We start from the raw sequence: 22,117 nt of genomic DNA, 5'->3' as shown, positions 1-22,117 counted from the left end.
TTTTTTAAAAGAATATTCATAAATATTTAGCGTTTTATATAAGAAAAGAAAAACTATAGCAATTTCACAAGAGATAATCGTAGGGGGTACCAAGCCGCAACGCATAGAGTCCACAATTCCCCCATACGATTGCATACTCCAAAGGCCAGGCCACCTTTGGATAAATAAAAAATATCACAATTTTTCAGACAACTCTTTGATGATTTTGAAATCACATGCAATACTTTTTGCTAATTTTGTTATGAAATAAAACTGAGTAAGTGCATTTTTTAAGAAACACATTAAACTCTCATTAATAACACTCTCATTTAAAAGTCTGCATTTCATTTTATATTTATAAATTTTGTAGGCAATGAAAGACAATATATTGTTTAAAATAAAGGTACTTTTGTTACAGTATGCTGGAAAACCAATGACAATAACTTTCTATGACACATTTATATTTGGAAACAATGATGTTTTACTCCAAATAGGTTGTACTACACGGCAATCAAGAATAAGGTGCTTTATGTCTTCTTCTGCATTACAAATCGAACAGTTTTTATCTAAGTCTTTTTTCCATTTACTTACATACTTGTTACAAGTCAGTAAGTTATGCATCAATTTAAAGTTAAACTCTGACACATTCTTATCAAATATTTCTTTGACTTTTTCCTGGTAGATATTTTCCCATAATTGGAAGTCATCAATACAGAATAGCTCAGACCAAAATCTTTCCATTAAGAGGGCTGGGTGGTCGTGGCCATTTTTAGACTATATTAATCTCCTTTAGAAGAAGGGCTCCATAAAAAGATATACAAAAATGATCAAATTTTAAAACTAAAATGTATGAATTTTTTCTTTGCCAAATGATAGTTGACAGCTTAAGATATCATATCTAAAAAAATAAGTTATATCTGATGGTTAATTTGTTGACCCCCCAGCCTCATTAAAGATTTTTTTGATGTTTTGGGTAACAAGATATTGTAGAAGAATTTTGATTTTTTACCCTCAATTTGTTCAAAATATCCGTGAAAGTTGAAGCAGAGCTGTGAATTACTAGCGTTGGCTTTATTCTGTAGATTTATTTTTGGAATATGTTTCTTAAGAGCACTCTTTACAATCACGTACTCACAAAGGTAGTTTTGTGAACATATTAAATTTTCTTTAATTTCATTTATTGTTTTAAACCCGTGTTCATTAAAAAGATCATTCACATACTTATAACCACTTTTGATCCAGTTTGGAAGAAAAAGCGGTTTTCCTTTATACGTTATCTTTTTGTTAAACCATATATTCTGTAACTGGAATTTTTCTTGATTATTTTGTTTACATTCATTAAATGCACATATTACCTCTTTAAAAAATTGTGGGAGATATTTGATATTGAGATCTTGTATTCTAGTGATATTTGTTTTCAACAAATATGTGATATCTAAATTACATCTTCCTAAACAAGCACTTAATAATTGATTTGAATCCTTATTTTCCTGAACAAGTTTTGCAACCCATGATGCTTTTAAAGCTTTGACTTTGGTTTCAAAGTCAGTTATCTACAAAGTTAAGATAAGATAATATTTATTTAAAGTCGGGTAAATCAAACAGAAAACATCAGCTCTGAAGAGCTATTTTCCGACTACGGAATGCCTACACTATCTGAAAATAGTACTGACGCTTTGCGTTATTGACCATACAACTATTTAAGCCACATCATCTCAAATTCATTGATAACACTCTATAAGATCATCACTGCCTTAATTTTAATCCGTGATTTATCAAATGACTGATAATGTAGAATAAAATTGTCGTTATGCCGAGATGCCGAGAAGATCTACAGGGACGTCATAAATTTCATGTTCAACTATTTGTTTTAGGACGAAAGTCCTTAGTTCTTATGATCTGTTTGATAGCTTTATTGAGAATAAATACAGTAAAACCTTTTTTTCAGTCACCAAAAACAAGAAGAACAAACAACTTCTGGGATGTCAGGGAAACGTTCAAAAATTCAGTATAAAGTATGTTTAATGTACTTTAGTTAAGAGAGCAAATAAAAACTCAGAATAAATATTCATTTTTTTCATAGACTATTCACACCTATGTAAAAAACATTTTGAATGATTTGCACAATTATATCGTTGGTATCACAGTGGCTTGTTGTAATATTTTTGAAGTACTTTATGTTGTGTTTTCATATCAAATAACAGGCACAAGGGAGGAGCTTCAGTTCCAACTTTATTTTAAAATACTTTATTAATACATTAACACATTGCTAGTTTTTCACAATGCATATACTGCAGAAAAAAGTGAGGAAGGGCAACCAATCTTTCAATGAGCATTTTCAACAGTTAATGTTATGTTTGGAGAAAAAGGGTGGTTGGGACAGGCCTTTAACTCGACATTCAGGTTTATCAATTAACAATAGTTACTTCCATTCATATATCAGTTATCTTGAAATAAAAGACACCACAGAGTCTGCCACATTTATTTCATATTTGGATGTTTTACTGGCTATAGACGATAAGGATACACTAACACTAATTGTATGACAAACAAGATGACTTCAGCTATTCCACCGTCAACTTTCCTTGTTATACCCCCGCTTGAAAAGCGAGGGATGTATAGTGAAGGGGGTGTCCGTCCATCCGTTACGCTTTGGGGTACCCATCTTTTATCCGCGACTCCTTTTATACCACTGAATGAAATTAAAATTACTTTTTGATTCGACACTTATTTTAGGTCTCCCATAGCAAAACATGGACTTTGCCATTATAAACATATGGGAGGCGGGGTATCATTTTGTGAGCCCAGTGCTCACAGTACCTCTACTTTATATAGTAATATTCCGCTTTCACCTGCATATGGTGTTTACGTCTCCCAACTTTTTTGATACCCTAGAGCAAGCTCTGATAACGATCAATTTTTAAAGCAAGGCATACTACTGACAGATAAGATGATATTACAGGGATGTCAACAACCTCGTTAAAGTCAGCCTTTCATAAATTCTATGGTCGTTATAATGACATTTTTAGCAATATAACCTATCATTGGGTTGTATTTAGACTGACGTGTTTCATAACAACCGTAAGGTCTTTGTTTTTATACTGAATTTGACTACGGGATACTTACTCCTAGGCACCTGATCCCAACTCTGCAATTTCCAGGGGTCCGTGTTTTATGCCCTGTTCTGTTTGTATTGTTAGAAGATTTTTATGAGATCGATCACTGTTCGTTATTCTTCACCTTATCATGAAAAAGGACCAATTGTACAATGATGTACCATTTTTAGATTTTAAATGATCCTATATGGGGTCCGATCAAACTGCATCCATTATGTATAAAGATAATCGACACACCCGAGTTTCAACGACTGAGATTTGTAAAACAACTTGGCGGCTGTTCCTTTGTCTATCCTGGCGCATGTCACACACGATTCGAACACTCAATTGGGTATCTATCTATCTATCTATCTATCTATCTATCTATCTATCTATCTATTTATCTATCTATCTATCTATCTTACACTCAATTGGGTATCTATCTATTGATCTATCGATCGTGTGAATGTCACATTATCTATTACAGAACATCTCATCTAGCAGGACTTCTTGTTCGAACGCTTATAGATGAAGATAACATGAATCCAGATTATGGTATCAATATAGACGATAAAGATATTCTTTGTGTGGAGATTGCGGGGCTTTGTCATGATTTAGGTAGGATTGCAATAAATCCAGTTTTATTAGAATTTTAAAAAAGGAAAGTTAATATTTTTTAGCCACGTGTAACTATGTGATGTAAAGTACACTGTACAAAACACAACTCACTGATGAACTTCAAAAAATTGAAGTACATGTATCTCTCAATAAATGTAATTATAGATATGATTCAATGCTTTGTCAAACAAATACAATAAGTACAAAATGGGTGAATAAAATACGAGGTATATAACATTCAATCACACCTCTTCTTAGGTCATGGGGCATTCTCGCACTTGTTTGAATCGATGTTTATCCCAAAGATTGATGAAGATTCACATTCGAAGGTCAGAGCACAATTTGATATATACTGATGTATTTGCTATGTATCTCAAATAATTTCTTATGAAGTATGTGTATTTCCATGCAATAAATGTTTTGTTGCAGCATGAGAATGCTTCAATTAGAATGCTGGATCGAATTATCGACACTGACATATATGGTCTTAAAGAAAGCGCAAAAAAATTTGGACTCAACCTAGAAACAGAATCCGAAGATAGGAAATTTATCAAGGGCTTAATAGATGCGGTAATTCGTAAAGTTTAACATAGATAGATGTAAATCTATGAACTTACAGTGTTTATTATCTAAATATAGACTTACTCATTGATTTCTCTTTCTCTTAATTATTTATTCGTACAAACTGCTACTGCAATTTTCAAAAACTTTTTTCCATGATGACGAAGTCTGAAAGAAATTCAAAAAGAACAGAAGACAAAAAGGACTTTCTTTACGAGGTAATTTCTGAGAAATAAGTTTGTTGCAACACATTCTAATTTTTATTTATTTATTTATGGCAACAGCTGCATAAGATTCTTATATGATAGATAGTGGCCAATGAAGAGAACAAAATCGACGTAGATAAGTGGGACTATTTCTCGAGAGACTGCCATATGCTTGGCCTAAAGCATAACTTTCAGATTATGCGGAGCATCATGCTGGCTCGTGTCATCAAACACAACAAAGAATATCACATTTCCTTTCCTACAACGGCAAGACGCTTGTTTAAATATATCATTCTTTGCACTGTGTGAAACTTTTCTTCTTAAATATAAAAATTCAGTTAAAGAGGATTGTATTCCATTCATTATTCAAGATCATGCACATATACTGTAAAATCACATTTTATGGGGTCAAACATTTGTGATTTGAGGAAACATTATTGGTTCGTGGGGATTAGATTTCGTAGATGAAGAATTATTGAGTAGTTATATAAGACATTATACATTTCGTGGTGGACATAAATTCGTACGTCTCTTCATACCTCGAAATTAACGAAACTTAAGCCCCCGCGAAAATTAGTGATTTCACAGTATTTGCGAATGAAATGGATGCATATGCGAATATGATTATATAATGCATTTATTCATCATTTAGGAATACATGAACATTTTCGATATGTACCATGCACGGTATACCCTTCATCGCCGAGCTTACCAACATCCGGTCAACAAAGCTGTAGAAATAATGTCAGTTGTAATAAGTATTATTGCTCAATGTAATTAAATAAATTGTTTGTACATTATTTTTTGCAAGTTTTGAAATTAAAAATTTGTATCCCTCCCCCGGCAAGTGGTGGCGTCTCTAAATCTGTGAAAAATTCTCGAGAGGGACGTTAACCAACATTACAAAGAAACAAATAAATCACTTTGACGCTTAGAGGAATTAAACTGAAAACTGAGGAAGACTGTTTTTTCCAGCAAATAGTAGTATTATTTTTTAATGCACAAGGAACACATTTACAGAAATCAAATACATGTACAAAGCAAGAATGTTTTTTTTAAATTTTCTTTCATAAAATATGAAGCTAACGAACAGTTGTCAAGCTCTAAAGTTCATTGGAACAATACAAATTGGGAGCAGAGCAAACAGAAACTTCTAAAAACATCTGAGGTGGGATCAGGTGCCATGCATGGAGGAGTAAGCATCCCCTTTCAACCGGTCACACCTGCTGTGTGTTCCTTGTCTTGATCGGGCAAACGGGAAAATCCGGAGACAATTCAGTGTGAAAATAATGGCTTTACAATTTGTATGCAAAACTTCAGTCAGCATAGATTGTATTTCCTGACAAGGTCATTGTAACGATCATAGAATTTGCTAAATGTTGACTTTAAACGACTGCTGATATCCTTGATTCATCAACTTATTTGTCAGTAGCCTGCCTCATTTCAAAAATAGTTCGTACATAATAGAACATACTCTTTCGTATCGAATTATCTGGGTGACATAAACTCATCAGTTAATTCATCACGTTTATCATAAAATTTTGTTGTAAGTTTACCACTGATGTCCTTTTCTAGTAAAATATTAAAATATGAAACAGATGTTTCAGATTCTGTTGTGTCTTTTATTTTTGACTTCAAAGGAATATATCGAATCGACGGAGGAATGAAAAGGAACATTGTTAATTTATAAAATTCGTCGATATATCTAAAAGTCAAAATGAAGGCCACAGCAAGATACTTCTTTTTATCATGTAGAAGTTGTTTAATAGATTTTGATTCATGTCGGCTAATAACGGGGTGCAATTAGTACCCATGAGAATTCCAACAGATTGTTGGAAGACTTTATCTCCAAAATTTACATAGATATTGTCAATAAATAATTCTAGCATCTTATTCTTATCAACATTGGAGTACTTGTGTGTACAATTAACATTAGATTTTTTAAAAACAAAATTATTTAGCAGATAACAATGAAAAGGTATATAAATTAACCAATTCTATTTTTATTGAAAAAGCAATTGTCTCTGAAGCCAAAAAGCCTGGAGTTCATTCATTGTTGGGAATTGTTGTATAGAATGTTAAAAAGTCATATGCTATTTATTTTGGTAAAATGTTGTGATTTCAAAGTTCCTTGGACTTTTTTAGTATCCATATCTGATTAATAACACTTCTCGAATATATTGTTGCACAGTACTTAATCCTTTAAGTTCCTTCCTTGGTGTTAATATTTTGGTGAGGCATAAAGAAAGAGGCTCGGTAAAAAAAATTATTAGAACCCGCTTTGTTTCTTTGATTGTTATGTAAGGATTTTTATGTAGATGAGGAATTCAGTATAGGCATGGTAATTCAAATTCATTTTGATTGTTGGGATCATTAAAACCAACTAATAAGAAAAGTTATATAATAAGAAATTATGTAGGAAGGAGAATTTTCAACATTGATTTTTTTTCTTGATAGGATCGCAGATGCACTGTATTTAGCCAATGAGAAGCTGATATATAGGTTTGTATGTTTTACGCCATACAAAAGATGTTTCATGTTATGCTTGGGATTTGCTTTAATCTAGGGTTGGAGATGGAAAGGAAGAAATAAAATTATCAGACACAATTAACAACATGGAGGCATACACTCTTGTTACTGACGGCGTCATTGATCGAATTCGTTTTGAAAACTTCGAAGAAGATGAAAAATTCAAGAAAGCTAAAGAGATAATTGATAGAATTTTTAGACGCGATTTTTATAAATGTGAAAAGAAAAGTGGAATGGAGAGAAGAGTACAAGAATCCAAAGTAAGTTATTCATGTTTCCATGGTAAAAAATGAGCAAAATGTATTTTTACTTCTTAGATGATCGGAAGTGTAATAAATGAATGCTAGTTCATTACATTGCTAAATTTCATAGGGTTTGAATATAAGTAGATTTCGATGTTGAGGATTCTAACAAATTCATATCTTGCTCCAATTAAAAAAAAAATTAAATTACGATATCTTCTTCAATTCTTTTTCAATCACATGATCAAATCCTCACTAATTAATATTTATTTCTCAAACAAGGAAAAATTTAGTGATTTTACGGTATTCTGGATAAAGGAAATTCGTAATCTTTAAGCAAATATATATACGACATACAGTAAGAGAAACATTATTTTAAGATAATTGTTTAATCAGTATTTTTTAATTAAATAAAACATTTTTTAATGTTATTTGATATAATTCCATTTCTGCAAAATTAATTCCTATATTTATGTTCTAGGTCATTGCGTGTCACATCATAGCAATACGGCGGGCCTTTCGTGTAATAAATGCAGTTCTATTCAGAATATCCGTCTCAAATGTAAATATAAGTAATAAACAACAATGCTAAAAAGTTCACTGTGAAATGAACTTGGTTGTTACGTGATAAAATCTACATATTTTAGACTTGTTGTATTTTTAGAAAAAGAATTCTATTGATGTCTTTCTGGCATTTAACTGGACTTCTGTTTACTGTGAATTTGCTAATTTTCATGGCGGTTAAATATTTTTCTTGTTATAAAGACTCGAACTGCAGTATCATGTTTCTTCTTCAACCACATAATCAAATCCCAACGAATCTCATTATTTATTCCCCAAATTAAAAAAAAATGAAAAATTAAAATAGATTTAACATTAATATATACCATTTTATTTAAATAGTGGAAATCTTATTTCTAAAATACTTAATTTAGCCAAAAAATATTTTAAAGAAAAACCAGAGTTTTTTTTATATTATTTGATATAATCTATTTCTGTTTGCAAAAAAGAGATAATTTTATTGTTATTTTTCAAAACAGTGTCTTTAATTTTCAGCTCGCTTTAATAAGTTAAAAACAGCCGTGTTCTAAATATTAAATAATATTGTTTGTTTGTTTATTGTTTAACGTCCCTTTGTAGAATTTTTCACTCATTTGGAGACGCCACCACTTGCCGGTGGAGAGCTACAAATTTTGACCTATACTCGGCACTTACGGCCATTGAGCAGTGAGGGATCTTTTTCGTGCCAGCACCTACTGCGACACGGGACCTCGGTTTAAACGGTCTCATCCGAAGGACCGGTCTCCACGTCCCACAGTGGGATTCGAACCTGCGACGTAAGGATCATCTCCTTACTCCGCGACTCTAGAGCGAACGCTCTAAACACTGCGCCACGCGGGCGAATCAAATAATATTAAACACAATGTGTCTTGATGTTCACGTACTTTCTTGACTACAGTTTTTTGAATATTCCAGATAACTTGTGTAATATGATATTATATTACATGTACATATAAATCTTTATTTTACCACAGCCTCTATATACTTTGCTGTGTTAATATTGTGGAAATATGTACATTGTATATTAAATATATCTATCTAATAACAATTGATCGGTATTTGCTCTGATATTAAGCTGTCTCTGGTCTGCAATTTTTCACACTCATTACACTGCTTTATTCTGCTATTTGTCTTTCATTTATTTATCAATAAAATTGCTATTCAGGAGGTAAAGGAAAGAAAAATCACAAAGGACGTCGACGAGGAAGGAAATAATAAAAAAAATCAGGAAATTATTAAGAAACTGATCGATGATGGGGACATCCATGTAGAGGTAAAAAAAAAATCATGGTATTCTGTTTGCAGTAGAGGAATATTCACGGGCAAATGTATTCCTGAGTAATTTTGCAGTTGGAGGTTATTTTTGTAGTAAATTCGTAGAATCAAAATAATAAAACATTAATTTTGAGAATGAATTTTAGGTCACCTGAGTTTACTCAGGTGACCTCTTGCTATCTGTTTTCGTCTGTGCGTCGTGCGTTAGCATTTAAACATTTTCAGCTTCTTCTATGGAACCACTTAACCAGTAGAGCTACAGTCTCATCAGAGACTTCTAGTTTGTAAAGCCAAGAGGCAAGTGTTAGCACAAGTGTTACCAAGTGGCAAGCAGTTAAGTTGTTTGTGTAGACAAGAGGCATCACCTCAAGTAAATATACAGGCATTAGAGATTTCTCTTTGTGTACTTAATTGTAGCACTAATCGAGTGACAAAAACAATATCTGTATATATTGAATACCTTACATACTAGGGAAGTGTCCATTGTATTTGTATATTTTGCATTCTTAATATCCCTGTAAGATTTGGAAAAACCAAGTACAATCCCAAGGAGATCACTCGGGTCTTGCAAGTTATGATAAGCAAGGGTATTTTGACCAGAATTTTTTTTAATTCTTGGACAAAATAGCTATTTGTTAATTTTGTTTTATACTTCTATGGATCCTTTACAGTGCTGTATTATACTTAGGTGACCGTTCAGGCCCATGGACCTCTTGTTTTCTTTTTTTTTTTTTGTATATAGCCAGTCTTTTACAATTACGGAGCACAAGAACAAAATCCTATGGACGATGTTTACTTTTATCGCGGCGATACTTCAGCGAAACCAACATATGATGAGGTATTCTTTTATTCTAGTGTTACTTTGAAGTTTTTCAGTGTACTTGTGCTGGCGTTTTTTCCTTTTCATTCAAAGTACATGTTTCTCTGAAAATCGTCGTGACCCACTTCTTTCTCTGATGAACAAAGATTTTCTTCCTTTTAGAAATCTGGCATGCTTCCTAGCTGTTTTCAGGAAACTTATTTACGCATGTACTGGAAAAAATCCTCAGAAGAAGGAAAAGATGAGGCAATGAGGGCTTTCAAAAGTCTTTATGGTAGGCTTTAAAACAGAGTAAAAAATATTTCGTTAAGAAAAAGATTACAGTAGGCACACAGGCATGACGGAATTATATATTCAATAAGAAAAGTTATATGAGTCATTTCCAAATAAATAGTCTAATTTTTTAAATCATGTATCGTGGACAAAACCATGTTCTAATTCTGAATTTCATAGGATGTGTACTGAATAATTGTATACATGTACAAATGTTTCATTCATCTCATTTACATTATTTTTGTGCGTTTAAAATAAGAGAATTTTACCGTAAATGTATGTTTGTCGGTCAAGGATTTACATATCCTTTTTTACTCGTCGGTTTACTTGTCAATAAGGAAAAATCGCAAATATAAATAAAGTTTAAGAAGTTTTTGCTCCGGTACCCACTTAAGCTTACTCAAATTTGACCACTTCATTACTTGATTTAAAAAAAAATTGCAAGTTACAGGCCCGTAGGAAGCAATTTCAGTTTGGGGGGCACAGCCATACATTTTTCAGTTGACAGTTGAGGGGGCACTACCAAAAATTTCCTGACAAGCAAAAAAAAAAAAGGTAATCAACTACCAAAAATTCTTGACAAGCAAAAAAAAAAAAAAAAAGGTCATCAGACGTTTTTATTGAGGGGGCACCAGCATATACTACCTATGTTTACTATAGTAATCTATATATCGGCAAAATTATTGGGGGGGGGGCGGCACGGCCCCCCCCCTCGTGTCCCCCGGTTCCTACGGCCATGAGTTGTATGGCCATTTAATTCATGATATTTATTAAATTTGAAAATTTGGATTTCAAAGTTTGTATCATGGCGATATTTGAACACATTACGTTGTTGATAATTATTTTATTTATGAAACGTTGCCATCCCTATATGCAATTACTACGCCTGCCTTCAAAATATCGCCTGTAGAACTATATAAAATATGTATTGAAATGTGAAACGCAATCATATTTTTGTACGACAAAAAGGATTACCGTACGTTATAGCGTTACTCGAGATGCTATATAAAGCATAACAAAGAGCACTATACACTTAACAAAACTTCTAAGTGTTCACTCTAATAAATGTATTTATTTAAAAACTACACGATAGAATGGTATGATATTTTCAAATTATTATAACCAATGATTCTACTCAACAATTGTCGAAAGAAAATCTATTATCACCGATGAAAACCAATGTTCCGTGACGAAGCTTAAAAACAATAAATCTGTACTTTGCGACACGTGTTTTGTGTAATCAGCTTCTTTTTGTGACCATTATCAATTTTTAACAACTGGTTTAATTAAAAAACACAAAACATGGGCAAAATGGCCATTGAGGAAGGAGGGAGAGCCGTTGGAATGTTGATATCTGGATCATCCTTACGACACGTTTTACTCACTTTTAATTTAGTGTTTATTTGTCCTTCATATTACTTTAAAAAATGAACAACCTGAATAAAAATCCATTTAAACACATTTTTCTATAGGTTGTGCGACATTTTTATCGCCAATTTATCCCAATTTGAAAGCTTTGAACAAAATTTAATCAAACCGGAAGTGATCTGGATCTTCGTCTGAGGTCAAGATTTTGCGTCACAACCAGGTTAAAAACAGGTTAAAAGATTGTTAAATGGTACTGAACCACTTTAGAAACTTTAAATCAGCAACTTTAATAGTACGAAAATGGCAACAAATTGGTGCTCATGGCAAACCAGTATCAACTCAAACAGTCTGAATCATCCTTAAAGAGGTATATTTTAGTGCGAGACGCTTCTGTGTGATGCAATGGCCTGCTAAATCCCAGGATCTGAATCTCATTGAACACATTTGGGAATTCCAACGGTTTAGAAAGATCCATGCAGTAGGTGTGGCAGCAGATAGGCAAACCTCCTGTTCAGGGGTACATGGAATCCATGAGAAAAGGATGTCTTGCAATAATTAGAGCGAGTGGTGGTCTTACGCCACAGAGATTATTTTATGTGAATTTTCATTTTGAGGGTCCATCATTTCCTTGACACTTTGCTTTGAAGTCTGAAGAGATACTTACATGAAATTTACGCAACATCGAACTGAAATAAGCATCATTAACAATGAATTAAAGAAATTATTTATTGTATGCATTTGTTCTTCATAACTTAAAAAATGTAAGGTGAACACTTAGAAGTTTGGTTCAGTGTATATAAAATTATTCTTTTTGTTGATGTACTTTTAGCATTTACATTGGTCTACCCTTTGATCTAAAATAATGTGCATGTTTAATAAAACCTACAGTGTTATTGGAAATTGTATTTGCATGCATTTTCCCCAGTTAAGGATGACGTTTACTCAGGATTTACGTGGACAGAAACGGATTGATATAAATTAAAATATCTTAAATCAAAAATTGTTCTGAAGAAAAAAGGTGAAGATAACGAACAGTGATCGAACTTAAAAAAATTACAAACAATACAAATCTTTAAACAAGATATTTGTAAACACGGAGCCCCGGAAATTCAAGAGGTGGGATCAGGTGCCTCGGAGGAGAAAGCATCCCTTGTTGACCGGTCAAGTCCCTCGTGAGCCTCTATGTATTGATCAGGTAGACAGAATATTCTGTTGTCAAAGAATCTGGGGGGATAAGACGAGCCATGTGCCCATGCCCATTTTTCGGCTATGCAAGAACATTTATTGGAAAAAATCTCTCAATTGTTCGAATTTACTTAAGCATTTTAATGTTTACCGTAGTTTTCAAAATGATATTTATATTCTAAACAAGCTAAACAGTTGACTTTCATTTACTGTCACAAATGTCTAACATGGGTAAGGACTTCTATTAATTAATCTGCATATTGAGTTTTTACACTTATTGTGGAGATATTATAAAAATGTTAACATCGTATATAATGATAATGGTGATCTAGAAGCGCTTTTATTTAAAATAAATAAAACGGGAATAAAAGTATTCAAATATCTATTATAATTTTTATCCGGCATTTTAAATAATTTACTGTAAATAAGTTCATTACTACATGTATATATTTTATTTCCAGTGAAAAATATGTTATTCCTATAGACATTTTTTATAAAGTAAAACAAAATTAAAACCAAAAAAAAAAAAAAAAAAAAAAAAAAAAAAAAAAATCAGAGCATGACTCGAACACTTTCCTCAATAAACGTCCCTTTAAAGAGCTCATCGCTACCCACTAGACCACGGAGTTACACTAACATTTCCATTTAAATAGCATACAGTTCTCTATATTTAGCAAGCGTTTTTGGACTTAGAATTTTTTCAGACCACGGTGAAAATTTAAGTAAGTTAACTTAATTTTTTATGTAGAGTGGGTCTTCATACCAAATTTTTGCAAGTGTAAAAAGCAACATCTTTCCATTGCCTTTCATTAATCGTTCTCAAAAAAATGGTACGATGACCCACTCTATTTAAAAAATGTAGTTATATCATCCAATTTATGTCAGTTTCTTTGAAAATTGAGCGTGATGCTATTTTGTTGTGTTAATCAGAATCATTTTCGCTGTTACAGTATTCAGGTTTTGTCAAATTTATATGCAAATGGTAATAAGCATTACATTAATTCAACAAAAAGTGAAATTTTTGTAAAATGAATTTATTGATTTTTTATCGATCGTTATGTAGGCATATGGCTCGGCTTATCCCCCCAGTTTCTTTAGTATTTAACAATGCTTAGCAATTGGTATGAAACACATCTGCCAAATTACTACCGAGTGATAGGCTATATTTGTTAACAATGTCATTATAAGGACCATAGATTTTACGAAATGCATGTTGACTTTCAACTATGTTGTTGAAACCCATGCGATATCAATTTATCTGTCAGCAGCCTGTCTCGGTTTAAAAATGGATCGTACACAGAGTATTCTCTTCAGTATCGAATAAGATGGGAGACGTAAACACCATGTGCAGGTGATAGCGGACAATTTAACATAGACAAGGAAAGAGTACGTTGGAAAAGCTTAAGTCATCTCGTTTGTCATACAATATAGTTTTAAGTTGGCACTTATCGTCTATAGTAAACATCCAGATATGAAACAGATAATACAGAATCTGTGGTGCCTTTTATTTCAAGGTAATTTGGATATATCTGTCACAGATTTTGTCAGAAATAAAGAAAAAATTCTTTATATAAATTTACTACATTTATTTTGTTTTACATCAATAGTTTTTATTAAAATACTTTTGTTTGTTGAAATAAAATTTAAAGTCTATATCATATGACTATGGACTGGTTCCTTATAATTAGTCCTAAATGGCACTGTGGTCCGTGATGGCGGCGGCACTTCCGTTCTGACTCACATGTGGCGCATTGTACGAGTAGTCTGGTCCTTCCAACTGTATAATTAGACACTTCCACTTCTACTTCTTACGTCTAACTAGGATCTATGGAATGTTTATCAATAACATATTGTAATTGTCTTTACTTATATACATATACTCTCTACATATAATACTAAATATGCATATTTTCCTATACATATTTTACTCATACTTTGTACTCAATCTATATACATGGCCATTTACTTATACAATGAATACACGTTACAAGTATTCTACTTACTACTGTACAAACGCTTACTACAATGTTACTGACACTTTGTTATTATTTTGAATATACTTCGAGTACTTTACTACCACTTACTTACTACAATGCTAACGACGCATCATTACTACTTTGAATATAAGTACATTACACACACAATTCAACAAAATGTTTACTTGAAACAACCGTACGAAAAAATGTAATGCAGCGAAGGAACTTGGCAGAATTTGCAACTGAGAAGTAACTTTTCAATAAACATTAAAAATGAAATACTCTTACCTCGAGCTCAGAAGTGAGCAGAATATCTGGCATATAAAAGATAAATGTACTTGGAAAGGACTAAGTATAACTAGCACAGGACGACATGTCCTTCTCTGGTGCCTGCTACGCCCAAACTGACCAGCACGAGTATTTAAATTCCTAACCTGTCCAGTGAGTTTTAAATCTCCTATAAATAGTACTATGGGCAAACGTTTGTGATTTAAATATCTGCATAGGTAAAATTATTACGACAGACAGTTTGGACATTAAATGTGACAATATCGAGTCGACGTATGAATGGAAATAAGTATTTTTAATATATAATTGAATGTCAATTTTTGGCTCATTTTTGGCTGTTTTAGCTCACCTGAGCCGAAGGCTCCCCTGGGAGTAGGATGGATCCACAAAGGACGTTAAAGGTTTTACATAGGAGTATATAGGAAAAAATCTTGAAAAATTTTCTTCTCAAGAACAAGAAAGCCATGATTGGTCATATTTACGTGAAAGTATCCTCACGTGGTGTAGTTTCAATTTGTTCAAATCATGACCCCCACAACTGGCGATCAAAGTTTAACATAGGAGTATATATATAGGAAAAATCTTTAAAAATCTTCTTCTGAAGAAAAGCAAAGCTATGATTAGTCATATTTATATGGAAGCATCTTCAGGTGGTGTAGATTCAAGTTTGTTCAAATCATGACCCCCGGGGGTAGGGTGGGGCCACAATGGACGATCAAAGTTTTACATAAGAATATATAGGAAAAATCTTTAAAAATCTACTTCTCAAGAACAGCAAAGCTATGATTGGTCATATTTATTGGTCATATTTATATGGAAGAATGCTCAGGTGGTGTAGATTCAAGTTTGTTCAAATCATGACCCCAGGGGATAGGTTTGAGCCACAATGGACGATCAACGTTTTACATAGGAGTATATATAGGAAAAATCTTCAAAAATCTTCTTCTCAGAAACAACAAAGCCATGATTGGTCATATTATATGAAAGCATCCTCAGGTAGATATCTATATATATATACATATATCTATGAAAAATCTTTAAAAATCTTCTTCTCAAGAACAGCAAAGCTGTGATTAGTCATATTTATATGGAAGCATCCTCAGGTGGTGTAGATTCAAGTTTGTTCAAATCATGACCCCCGGGGGTAGGGTGGCGCCACAATGGTCGATAAAAGTTTTATATAGAAATATATAGGAAAAATCTTTCAAATCGTCTTCTCAAGAACAGCAAACCTATGATTGGTCATATTTATATGGAAGAATGCTCAGGTGGTGTAGATTCAAGTTTGTTCAAATCATGACCCCAGGGGTAGGGTGGGGCCACAATGGACGATCAACGTTTTACATAGGAATGTATCTCATGGTGATCTTTTATGATGCTTTGTAGTTTTTCAAAATCAATATTTTACCCAATTTTGTCTATGTACATGTATTTAATGCGCAAATGCATGCATGTAATTCTGATTTACAATCATATACTAGCAAGTATGTTTTGAATTATTTCTATCATTTATAATCCTGTTTGACTTAAGAATATTTCATGTTTTCAACATATATTTTTATTACTCAATGTAATGTAGTGTTTTGTGTATGCATTTTGTGATAGATATTTATTAACACTAGTACGTAAATCTGTTATAATAAATCATCCTTTGATTGCACCTTTTGAAGATCTTATGATCAACAAGATAGTTGTACATCTTTCTGTGAAGATATAACACTGTTCGTGTTCCCCGGAACCTTTATAAAATAATCTGATGGGGTACCGTTGATATTTTTTAAGCTTGTCTATGAAATAAAGGTAACTAAGAAATATACATGTAATGCAAATTTCCTGAAAACTACGTATTGATTATTTTGTGAAAATGTAAATTCAGAGAAAAATAAGATGCAGAAACGTCATAAGCTGAATACTATTATCCAATTTCATGTATACACTGACAACTGACAAAACGACAGCTTTCATAAGTAATTGAATGACAAATGTCATAAATAATTTACATTGAAATAGAACATAGATATTGAGCTCCAAAACTTTTTATTGAAAGGTTAATTAAATACTAGTAAACCGAGAAGTTGCCCTATCACACAATTTTCGTCTGAAGTGAAATTATAGTTTCAAAAATATGATTTTACTTTCTACATAAAAGAACCTCGTGAATCAGTAATCATTCATATGAATAAATTACTGTTAAAGCAAAATGCAATAAAAATATGAAAACATATAAAATTTAGTACAGAAATGTAGATAAATTACCGTATTATCGTTCATACGTCTCACACTCACGTAATTTTAGTGCTTCTGCTTTCAATTCAAAGGAAAGGAGTTCCCACAAATCACACCAGTGTTAGACGTACGAATATCGATGATAACTTGAAACTGAAAATGTGTAATTAACGTTATCAGAATGTTCAAGAAAACGATGGTATACAATAAATGGAATTGCCTGATTTACAAATCTCAAACTCTTTAAGATAGAACTGGATTCAACGGAAAATTAGAACTAGAGTAAGATGCAATCAGGCCCTCCAAGGGGATTATCAAAAGTGTGCTTTGGAATTTATAGGAAATTAAAAAAAAACTTTTCCTCAAGGACTACTGATAATTAATCATATTTATATGCAAGTTTCTTCATGCAGGTAATGGTGGTTTAAGTTTGTTTCAAATAATGGTCCATCGGGTTAGGCGGGGTCACAATGAGGGGGTCTTTTTTCTTTATATGGTAACATAAAGGAAACACAAATATTTTATGAAACAGCGCAATGTGATTCAGGTGAGCGTTTTGTTCCATGGGACTCTTGTTGCGTTCTATTTGACAAAATAGTGATGTTAACTATGCTTGATTGATTATTTGATTGACTATTGTTTACTTTGTTTACTTGCGAGAATTTTTCGTTCGTACAAGACGTCATCATGTACCGGTGAAGGGCTTCAAATTTAGACCTTTACTCGGCACTCAGGCCATTGAGCAGTGAGGGTTCTTTATTGTGCCAACGACTGTCGTGACACGGGATCTCGGTTTTGAAGGTCTCATCTAAAAGATCCGTGACTTTAACATCTAGTACCGGGTTTGACGCGGCGCCTGGAACGAAAATCGAACCCGTACTTTCCGATTACGAAGCGAGCGCCCTACTACTAGGCTACCTCGATCGGTTAAACCTACGATTGTGAGGATTATATTCAATGTATTTTACATTATGTAGGTCACATCAGCCCTCGATACAACCACAGAGAAATACATTAAAACTTTTTTGGAGGTCATTTATCGCAAGCTATTACGATATCGTAATTCACCGATTATCGACAATTATATATGGACATAACTATAAATACATAAATATAAATATACACCTTATTAATCAATTTAACAGGACATATGCAGCATTAAACTGCTTATACAAATCAATTTCTCACATGAATAGATATAATGACCTGAAACTTCAAATATTGGGGAAAACATGAAAAACCAAAGCTTAAAGAGATACATTTCAAAAAGAAAAAGCTTCGGAGTTGAAAAGAATATATTTCAATGGTGTATTGTTACATCTCCTTAATGACGAACGAAAAAGTTTATTATAAACAAAGAATTTTTTTCAAAATTGAAAATTAAGAACATTGAATCAGACTTAATAACATCACCCAGTATATATGTTTATATGTATTTCTTCCATACATTCTATATGTGTTAACAAGAAGCCCATTGGCCACATGCTCTCCTGAGTAACCTTGGTCCTCCTGTTCCTCACAAGATTTTAAAAAAATTATCCCCCTTCCAATTTACTTGAAAAATTTTGTTCCTATATACCTCCGGGTTCCACGATTTGAACAAGCTTAAACCTGCACTACTTGGAGATGCTTGTATACTGATATGACTAGCCCTACAATTCTTATAGATCTTTTCTATATGTTTCCACGTGAAAATTTAATCCCCTTTTGCGTCTCCATCTTACCCCGGGTCAACAATTAATACATATATGCAACATTAAATTTGCTTTACCTGAAGATGCTTGCATATTCATATGACTAATCATAGCTTTACTGAGGATATTTTGAAAGATTTGTTCGTATATATTTTGATCTCATATCGTAGACCTACATAGCTCAGGGGCCATAATTCGTAAAAACACTATGCAAGTAGGCTTTCACGTAAGTTTTATATCCTGTTTGGCCCTGTGGTTCTTGAAAAGATCTTTAATAACCTCACTGATTTTGTATTATTTCTTGCTCATTTATCATCCTCTTCAAAAAGAAGGTTTAGTCCTTTATTTGAACAAACTTGAATGTCCTTTATCCAAGGGTGTTTTGTGGCAAGTTTGAAACTGGTGAATATTGTCCGATCCATGTGAATTCTGGCTCATATTAAAATCGTTTTTCACCACATTTTCTTAAAAAACAACAACAACAAAAAAGAAACAAAAGAAACAAAAAAAAAAAAAACAAACAAACATAAAACTGTGTCAAAATCTCATATTTAACCACATACATGTAATACATGTTAAGCTACATTGTAAGAATATTCGGACGATAGTAATATCACTAGAACTTCTTCAAGTACGAGTGTGTTCGAAATGGTGAATTCATCATATGTCCATTAACTTTCTGTTGATATTTGTATTTTAAAATATAAGTAACGTTAATGGTTTATAATGTTAATTTCAGTCCATATCATGACTGAAAAAATAAAATAAAATCAAGATACTACCTCATCTTATGTAAAACAGTGTTCATGCAAGGAGTTTACATGTATTTATTTTGGTTAATTTTCTATGATATGCAATGTTACATATATGAGTAAAATTCTTGTTTACACATGTACTTCTTAGTTACACGCACTATATAGATGAAGGTGTAAATAAAAAAAGGTTCAAAAGGGGTAGAGCAAGCTTATCCTGATAAGAATAAGTCAGGAAACAATTAGCTGGACAACTAATTTATCCTTTGATATAAGGAATCCATTTCAAGAATGTTATACATATGTGTGAGCCCAATGAAAAGATCAATCCTTTAGAACAACGCTATTTCATGATAGACTGGTAGTTGTAAAACTAAATGCGTTCCTTTTCAAACGACTTGCACGCAAAGTTTAATTTAAAAGTAAATCCTCAATGTCAAATTAAAGTTTTAAGTTGCTCTACCCCTTTAACATGCAAAGAAGTAAAACAAACCGTCCTTATTTTCTTTCACAAAAGCGAAATACAATTAAACCAAACAATGTCGTGATTATTATAATACCGATATGTAGTTAATTTAGGGAGAGCAAACTTCTGATTTTATCACAAAAACTTTTCTTTCTTTCTTCCCGATTTTATCAAAAAAACTGACTTGACATTAAAAAAAATCCTCCTTGTTTTTATAAATAAGGAAAGCATTTAAATTTGCAAGTATAGATATGGAGAATACAGAAAATGTGAGAAATATTTCCGTCAATGAATTAACTTCCTCGGGCTGATGTGGGGTAACTCGGATTTATATCCATTGTTATATGATATTCTCTGTATATGATGTGTAATTTAAGTAAAATATCACATGACCCTTGAAGATATGGAAGAAATATTGTGTTGTTACTTATGCATAAAAAATTGATGACTTGCAATATACGAGAACTAATGTCCTCCACTGTTTCCTTAACAGAGTAAATGTGAATTAGTGATGACAGAACACAGGTTATCACCAAGATACTACAAGTACTTGGACAGTTTAGATTATAATTATTGTTACTTAGTAAGTGTGAACCCCAAACAGGAATTGAATTACATAGAATATAAGGTATCGCTATCTTATTGAAAAAGTACTACATGTTAAGTGTCAAAGAATCATTGCTATCATTGGGTCGCATTTGTTGTTGACTTGTTTCATATCAATCGTTAGGCCTTTGTTTTTAGACTACATTTGACTACGGAATGTATCCTTGATCAAATCATAAGGCTCACGGCGGATGTGACCGGTCAACAAAGGATGCTTACTCCTCCTAGGCACCTGATCCCACCTCTGGAGTTTCCGGGGGTCCGTTTTTATAGATCTGTATTGTTTGTTGATTTTTTTAAGATCGATCACTGTTCGTTATCTTCATGCTGAAGAATTTAAGAATAATACCAGTGAGGAAATATATGTTGTGGGGGCATAAGAGGAAAATAATATTGAAAGGTATAGAGATGAAATATCAATGTTGCAGGATTTTTTTGATTACCACTCAAGGTATGGACATGTTGTAATAGCTTACTGCGCGATCATGCAACAGACTTAGACTTAAATGTTTATTACTTTCGAACCGCAAGTTTTAATTTGCATGCAATAGCAGTTTACTGATGCAAAGTGAAAAAGCATTTTTTTAGGACTAATTCATTTGAGCGCATTATTAATTTTTTTGACTTAAGCTCGAGATATTTCACGATCCTGTTGACTTCAACAATAATTGAGATTAAAGCCGTTCGTGTTTCATTTTTTATGCCCCGTAATCGAAGATTCGGGGGTATATAGTTTTTGCCCTGTTTGTCCATCTGTTTGTTTGTCCGCTAAAACTTTAACTTTGCCCATAACTTTTGATTGGTTGAAGGTATGGCTTTCGTATTTCACATGTGAATTTCTTGTGACAAGACCTTTATTTGGGTACCAATATTTTTGACCTCTTGGCCTTGACCTTGGAGTTTGACCCACTTTGCCCCAAAAACCCACCGACTTTAACCTGGGAAATAACTTTTGAACAGTTATTGCAAGGGCTTTCATACTTCACATGTGTATTCATTGTGAAAGACCTTTCCTTGAGTGTAAAGATTTTTGAAAGATTGACCTTGACCTTAGAATTTGACCCACTTTTAAAAATCTTTAACTTTGGCCATAACTTTTGAACAGTCAGTACTAGGACTTTCTTATAAAACAGGTGTATTTCTACTGACAAGACCTTCCCCTGGGTACCATTTTTACCCTATGACCTTGACCTTGAGTTTGACCCACTTTTAAACAACTATAATCTTTGCCATAACTTTTGAAAGGCTGGTGCTTGAGCTTTCATATTTCACAGGTGTATTTATTGAAACAAGTTCTTTCTTTGGGTAATAACATTTTTGATTTCTTGACCCTGACTTGCATTTGAGAAACAAAAACTTTCGTCATAAGCTGCCATACGGGGGCATCAATGTTTCAC

General features: G+C 32.8%; 1 protein-coding gene and 1 long non-coding RNA gene across 2 annotated transcripts in view; one reads left to right on the top strand and one right to left on the bottom strand.

Annotated features, from left to right (window-relative positions):
* Nucleotides 1-22,117, bottom strand: part of LOC133192190 (phospholipid scramblase 2-like) — a 238,725-nt gene that overhangs the window by 141,444 nt on the left and 75,164 nt on the right. The window lies entirely within an intron of this gene.
* Nucleotides 3,280-4,015, top strand: LOC133192193 (uncharacterized). Its single transcript, XR_009721792.1, has 3 exons — nucleotides 3,280-3,426; nucleotides 3,562-3,692; nucleotides 3,951-4,015. It is a non-coding gene; the product is annotated as an uncharacterized LOC133192193 (long non-coding RNA).

This window comes from Saccostrea echinata, unplaced genomic scaffold, assembly GCF_033153115.1.
Source record: "Saccostrea echinata isolate AGI-Se365-2 ecotype Australia unplaced genomic scaffold, CSIRO_AGI_Sech_v1 ptg000025l, whole genome shotgun sequence".
In the NCBI taxonomy this organism is placed as follows: domain Eukaryota; kingdom Metazoa; phylum Mollusca; class Bivalvia; order Ostreida; family Ostreidae; genus Saccostrea; species Saccostrea echinata.
The sequence above is the reverse complement of the archived record's forward strand: the minus strand, read 5'-3'. Positions and strand labels throughout refer to the sequence as shown.